The sequence below is a fragment of the Balaenoptera borealis genome, assembly GCF_965194805.1.
Source record: "Balaenoptera borealis genome assembly, chromosome: 2".
In the NCBI taxonomy this organism is placed as follows: domain Eukaryota; kingdom Metazoa; phylum Chordata; class Mammalia; order Artiodactyla; family Balaenopteridae; genus Balaenoptera; species Balaenoptera borealis.
Window position 1 is genome coordinate 40,496,551 of NC_138867.1, and position 7,777 is coordinate 40,504,327.

General features: G+C 42.0%; 1 pseudogene across 1 annotated transcript; it reads right to left on the reverse strand.

Annotated features, from left to right (window-relative positions):
• Positions 1-1,089: 1,089 nt before the first annotated feature.
• Positions 1,090-5,268, reverse strand: LOC309624338 (RNA-binding protein 4B pseudogene; annotated as a pseudogene). Its single transcript has one exon. The product of its transcript is annotated as an RNA-binding protein 4B pseudogene (transcript).
• Between the last annotated feature and the right edge of the window lie 2,509 nt (positions 5,269-7,777).

Genomic DNA, 7,777 nt, shown 5'->3' on the forward strand with positions numbered 1-7,777 from the left:
AGTCCAGGTTCCCCACTCAGCCTCATAGACACCTGAGCAAGTGGACTTCTCCTCGCTGTTGGATGGAGTGGGAGTTCTGCCTCCACACTGGGCCTCCACTAATGCCTCCCTGGCTGGCCGATGTAGGAGTGCCTTGCAACTGCTCCTTATAAGACCACCACTAAACCCACACAGGGAGGCTGTCCACACTCCCTGGGCAATGATGAAAGCTCTGACAACTGGGTATCCTCAGACAACACCCTACCTGGGGAGTGGAAGGGATACTTCATGACTGCCAGGTGGGAATGGAAGTCTAGACTCTCCACTAGGCCTTTGCTGGTGTAGGCAGGGTGGAACCAGACGGTTTTGTTTTTTTGGTTTTGTATGTTTGTGTGTATGTGTTTGTGTGTGTGTGTTTTCTGTGATGCTTACGATGGAACGATTATTATCTAAAACTTCTCTTTTTTGTTACGCTGCCCCTTTCTTGGTCCTTTGGCTAGGGAGAGAGGGCTTTTGTTGGGGCTTCATTTGTCTGCATCTGTTGACATTTCTGGGTTGCTAGTTTCTTCAGCTCTGTGATATATGAGGGAAAAAGACAAAAAACCCCAGAGAACTCACCACTATTTTGTCCCTTGGATCCTCAGGTCTCTAGTGAGTCTTTCTTCTGTTCACCTTCCATAGACTTCTTATATTTGTCTCATATAGAATGTTCAGTGTTTTCATTTGTACTTAGTCGAGGAATAGGGAAAATACTATCTACTCCATCTCCTGGGAAATAGAAGTTGATTTGATCCTCATTTTTTTGGTGAGATTTTTGGTCCTATTCTTTCATAAATTTTCTGTTTATTATCTTTATGTATTCAAATATTGAATTATCATTGCTATTTTTATTTCATTACCTATTTATAGTTAAGGTTATTAACAATGTCATTTGGTTGCAAATATTTTACCAGCTTTTTGATGGACTTTTAGTTTTGTCCACAATGTTGAAATATAAAAGTTTTAATATTTATGGAGTTAAATCCATTGATAGTTTTTCCATATGATTTTTTCCCTTATGTAAAACATAAACAGTCTTTCTCTATCGAAATATCAGGTAAACATTTGTACATAATTCCTTTTAGATTTTTTAAATGACTTTATCATTTTATTTTACTTTTAACTCTTTTAGCCACCTCAAATTAATATTTTTCTATTATTGATGTACAGTTGATTTACACTGTTGTGTTAATTTTTGCTGTATAGCAAAGTGATTCAGTTATATATATACATATATTCTTTTCAATATTCTTTTCCATTATGGTTTATCACAGGATATTGAATATTGTTCCCTGTGCTATACAGTAGGACCTTGTTGTTCATCCATTCTGTATATACTAGTTTGCATCTGCTAACACCACACTCCCAGTCCATCCCTCTCCCTCCCCTCCTCCACCTTGGCAACCATACGTCTGTTCTCTATGTCTGTGAGTCTGTTTCTGTTTTGTAGATAAGTTCATTTGTGTCATATTTTAGATATTAATATTTAGATTTAATATTTTTCTATAGACTTAGAGGAGAAATTCTTGGAACTATGTTTTTAGGGGAAGAATTCTTGACTGTGTTGAAGACTTGAAAATGTTTCCAAATATTCTCTAAGCCAGTACAAAATCTTGCTGCAAAAATGACAGACTGTATCATTTATTTACTCCATGGATTAGCAGTACCAGCCTTCCTAACAATGTGTCTGCATTCAATGTGTCTGCAGTTCATGTTGAGGATGATGGGAAGGGAACTTTGCCTGCACTGTTACACCCAGGAAAATGGCCATGCTGAAAAACTTATGTGGGTGATGATGGATTCCTTTTTTTTTTTTTACTTAAGTGTTAGAAACGTTTATTTGTCAAACTTTAAAAAAAAAAGGGGGGGGGGAGAAGTGGAGTAAAACAAGGCTAAATTTCAGCTAATGCTGTACCATGATCACAGGTCAGACATAAAAAAACAAAACAAAACAAACAAAACAACAACCACCAAAACCCCAATGGTCCTAGCGATTTCAGAAGATTAGCTTCAATGTTAGAGTCCAGAGCTAACAGAGAAGAGTAAAAGGCTGCTTGCCACTACACGGTCATTTTAAAGGGAAAGGTGATGTTGCAGGTAGACAGGGAGAAGGGTTCAACTCCTAAGGAAAGCAAGATAAGAGGGACTCCACTGTACAGGAAAAAGGGGATGCCAGCATAATCCTTACCTAGGGCTGCTCAGAGGCTGAGAACATAAGGAATAGAGTGAAAGGCTACAGAGACTAGTATCAGGAGGAAAGAAAAGTCAACTTAGAAGAACTAAGAAAGAAAACATAGTTGGTCACAAACTCCTTTGTTTACTGAAACATGAAGCAATGGAAACATCCCGGCAAAGGGGACCGCGCGGAGCAAGTTCTCGTATATGACCGCAGCCCGAGGGTTCAGTCCGCAGTTATCCTACCTCCAGTTTTTAAAAGGCTGAGTACCGTGCTCGGTGCACATACTGCTCCCGCTCATACCGGGCCACGTCATGCAGAGAGCTCCGCGCAGCTGCTGAAGCCTGAGACAGCTCACTCTCTGGCCCATAACCGTAGCCCTCTCCAACTGTGGGGAGCACAGCTGCAGCACGACGCAGGGGGCTCCTGTCCCTTCTGTCACAGGAGGAAGTGGTGGCAGCGGCAGCAGCGCCTGAGTTTGGCCACAGGTGTCTGTCGTAGGGATCAACAGAAGTGGAGTTGAGGTGACTGGTCACAGCTGTGCTCTGGACTTGAGGCAGATGGGACCCGGTCTGCTCTGCGTAGTTGTACGCGGAAGCTGCTGCTGCTGCCGCCACTGCCTCGTAAGAACGGACTCGGTAAGGCTTATAGTAGTCGAGCGCTCCATACGCGTCGTCGTAATACGCGGATTCCCCGTAGCCCATGGTGTAAGGTGTGCGCACTGCTCCATACTGTTCGTTATACTGCTCGGTCAAGTCCGCCGCACGACCCGTACGATCTACCGGACACTCTTTGGACCAGTGCCCCTCCTTCCCACACCGATAGCAGCCACTCTGGTCTCCCATCCCAGGGGCAGTCCGAAGCCGGCTGGTGGACAACTGCACGTGCATTCGTTTGCCTTGAAACTCTGTGTTGTCAAGGCCCCTGATGGCCTCCACTGCGTCCTCTGCCCGCTCCATGTGTACGAAAGCATAATCTTTCACGATGTCACATTCGATGACTGGACCATACTCCTCAAACTTGGCCCGAAGCTCTTGGTTGGTACAAGTAGGACTGATGTTGCCTACATGCAACTTGGTTGAAGCTTTGCTCTTACTCTTGCTGACTTCCACGTTGATGTTCACCCCGTGCAGCTTGTAGTGGTGCAGGTTGCGTATGGCATCCTCGGCCGCCGTCTTGTCCTCTATGTGCACAAAGCCGTAGTTCTTAACGATGTCACACTCCAGCACCTTCCCATACTGCTCGAAGAGTGAGCGGATCTCCTGCTCTGTGGCCTCCCAGGGCAGGTTTCCAACGAAAAGCTTCACCATCCTGACAAGAGCCTCCGGGTGGCTGCGGCGGCGGCGGCGGCAGCTCCCGCGTCAGAGAGAGCCCTGCAAAATGGCGACGGCCGCTCGAGCCTCAGCGAGACCGGGCCCTTTCTCGCGCGCCGGCTCACGCACGCGCGAGTGCGCGCTGCCCCGCCCCTCACTCTCGCGGGAGCCGGACCGATGGATTCCTCGACTGGGCTGTCAGAGGATACTGGTTGAACCATCTTACCAGGTCTCCTATCATGTAACACACCATTGGAAGCTTAGCAACAGAAATCAGCTCTGCTGAAATATCAATGAAGTTAATACTTCAAGCGTCTTGATTCGAATTTAGGTAAGTTTTGAAAGACAAACAAGTGTGCACTATGGCTCCTTCAGTTTCCCTCACAGGTGTTAGTCTTTGTTAGGCACTCTAGGGCTGAACCAAGGTCATTTTTTGCTACTCTTTTGGAGGCCAGGAACTCTGTAATCATCTCTGAGCATACAAATGTGTCAGTGTGGTATTGCCGTCTTGAAACACCAGGAAGGGATTCTGTGGTAGTGGGCATACTGCTAAAATAAATCCTTTAGAGCTCTCTGCCATTGCTCCATTGTTGTTTGTTTGTTTTTTGGTCTGTGCTTCTAAGTCTTCATCAAAGCTATAGACTGAATAAAATAACAATTCTTCTTTGCTTAATACATCAGAGAGAGAACTCACAATTGTATATTAACTAGGGTAACTCAAAAATGGAGTCACAAAAGGGAATCCCATTCCTGAAGTGAGGAAAACAGTTGTGTTACTATTAAACATGACAATTGTAAAGACTTCATAGAAACGTGGAAAATATTTTGGGGGGTAAATTAAGTGGAAAAAAAAGCAAGACCAGAAATAGTATGCTCACCATATTAGGGAATAAATACAAATTATGGTAGTAGTAGCTTCCAGGTGTTTTTTTCCCCTCAGTCTTACGTAATGTTGCCTATTTATCAGACAGCCTAAAAATCACATTTTAATTAATGAAGGAAGAGGAATTATGTAAAAACCGGAGTTTCCTTGGTGTACTTTGTTGTTGGTTCCCTAGAGTTACAGACTTCAGAGGAAGGCTCCCATTGGCTAGTTTTATAGCAATAAAATGCTGTTTTATTGAATGTTGCCTCATCACTGCCTGTATTTTTATTGCTACACAACCAATGGTAGTTTAAAAATAACTCAAATATTACAGCATTTTATAAATTTCAGCGTTATTTTATAAACAATGCCCAGATAGGAGAGAGTATGAGATAAAAAGAGCAGCTTCCCAAAGTAGCCCTATTGCTTCTGTCTCTGAGCTGTGAGAGGGATGTTTGAAACCAATGAAACCAGAAAGTTCCAGCAGAGCAAGTTTGTTTCCTGGAGGGTGTGCTTTACACAGAGGCCCTTTGCCAGGAAGCCTAGACAACAGAATTTCTTTAGGGACAACTAGAGCCTTCAGCTCTGCCAAGAATTACTTGGGAAAAAAACCCCAGAAGCATTCCGTTCTCCAGAGGGCAGGTTTTGGTGCAGATTGAGGCAGATCTATGACTGTGTGTATAACTCCAGGGCAAGTGAGTTTCATGCTTCACAATAGAAACGGTGAGCCAAGCGCAAGAGTTATTTGCAAGCTGAGAACAGAAACTCACATAAATGGTTACAAGACAAAAAATGGAAACTTCATAAGCTATACAGAAAAAATAAAAGAGAATACAGTTGCTGGCCCAAACACACACACACACACACACACACATAAACACACACACACACACACATACACACACACACACACACACACACACACACACACCCCTCAAGGGCTGAGTGCTGTTAAAAGTATTTGTCAAAGAGAAGAGGAAAGCCCTCTGGAGCCAGAAGAGGGAAAAACTATCTAAAAAGAAAACAGAATGGGAAGTCAAGAGAAATTAGGTCCTTAGGTCCCAGTCATGTCCCCATGACTCCGGAGAGAGAACATTGATCAATTCTCTCTGAAAAACAGCTAAACACTCAGACTTTTCTAGTAGCCCATGAAAATGTACTAGAGTGAATCTTAAATATGAGGACTCTATGTTAGCTTTATATTTATGAAGCAGATCCTTTTATTTGTTATAAGTCTTGGTTAAGGATTCTAATAAAATTCTATAAAAACCTGTGAAACTTGGTGTGCAAACAAACCTGTCACTGAATCGATGCCCAGAGAAGACCAGATAGCCCTTAGAGAAGAAAAGGACGTTAGGAGATTGGCATCTCAGAAAGAAAGACTTTACATCCTGTGCTTTATCTCGATGCTCCTGGGTGTATTATTATCACAGATAAAATAAGGAGGTTCACAGACTTGCCCAAGGCCACATGGCTAGAACTACTCAGTTTGAGATTAGCACACAAGTTCTTTGCCTCCCTGCCCTCCCGTCAGGTTTAATGTATTTATACTCACATTTTCTCAGTTGCTTAAATAGCCCCCAGAAAGACCATTTAGGGGCCGTTGCTGTGGGCACTAACCAGGGAGGGGAGAGGGTTCTGCTAGTACTCAGTGGGCACCAATAACAGAACACAGCCAATTCTCACCTCTGTCTTGTGTTAGCCTCCATGAGGTCATTTTAACTCTATAGCTGATCCTTTTTCCTGTGTTCCCTGATGGGTCATTTACATGGCAGACCAGTGCCTCCTATTAAAAATATGCACACACATGTTTCCAGTCAAACCACACCGTGTATTGTTAGTTTAGAAAAATGAAAAGGGGAATGTAAATTTTCCAGACTAGCATTTCTCTAGGACACATTCACCTAACCTATTTTTTTCCTGTATGCCTCACTAGTTTTTCCATATTACACGAGTCCTGAAATGCCAGCAGTATTCTGGTATATGTCACTATTCACCTGATGCGTTCCTCTTGTGGGGACATTCTATTTGTGCACAGTTGCGTTATTTCACTCTTGGTATCTCTATCAGATTCTGCAAATGTTAATGTTGTATCTGTCACAGTAACATTCAAATCATAGAAATGAGTACTGGAGGCTGGAAACTTCAAAAGTAATCATAGAGATACTTCTCATAACTTTCTTTCAACTTTAAGACCATTTTTTTTAATTGGCTGATTGGGTTTTACAAAGAGAGGGTAGAAGCAAGAGAAATGATTGTATTCTTAAAAAGTTTTTATGTATGCAGTTTCTCCTACTCCTACTTTTATTTTTCTTCTCTTCTTTTTATTTCCCCTAACAAGGTATTATTTGTAATATACTGAAGATGTATTATTTGCAGTGCATTGAAAAGGAAAATTTGAAAAAATGTGTATGGTTTCACATGATTGATTTTTTCTTACCTAGGGTTGTATGAGTTGAATTTCTAATACAGTGTCATTCCTTATATTTATCATTTTCTTAGGCATTAGTGCAGAAAAAAATATGGCTACATTTCAGATTTTAAAATGCATTACGGCTATTCTCCTGAACAGAGTGAAATTTTGGAAAGCATCCTTTTCACAAAACAAAAACATCTTGAGGCTAAGTCTGGTGTGTGTGAGTGTGTGTGTGTGTGTGTGTGTGTATGGGTCCAGCATTCCTGGGCTGAGTTGTTCATCCTTGTGCCCTGCAGAGACCTGGGTTGTTCTGCGGGCACCTGTCTTTGTACAGCTTTGAGAGTTTGCTGTGGGGAGCACACAAAGGAAACATTAGGAGAATGGTGGCAAGTGGATCGGCTCAACATGCAACTCATTTTCGAAAGGAAAGAGAATGGTAGAAGGTTTGACGTTCAGAGACTACAGTGGGCAGATTCCTAAGTCACTCTAAAGATGACTATGGAATTTAACATGCCTGGCATGGAGCACATAAGAATGGTCCGGTCTGCTATTTTTGCCATAGCATCTTTGCTGTAGACATTTTTTGCTGTAAAAGATAAAATAACGAAAAATAAAAGAGGGACATTAAAAAAGACATACTGGAACATGAAAAGTGAATAACAAAGTTAAAAAGACTTTGCTGCAAAATACAAAATATTTGAATGCACTTAAAATGTGTGTAGACTCATGGCAATACTGTGCAAGTAACTGATTTTATTTTGTGGGTTGAACCTAAGCACTTGTTTTCCAAGTCTTTTTGTTCATTTATAGTATTTTCTACTTTTTTTTTTTTGCTGTTGATTCATCTCCTTGTTCAGCATCACACTTTTTCTTTGTTGTTAAAAGTTCTTCGTTAAGAGAGGTATCAGTTTCCAAACACCAGGATGCACATTTGTAACTGAGGTGTTGCGTTGTGAGAGCCTCTACATATTGTTTGTTCTTGGCATGTT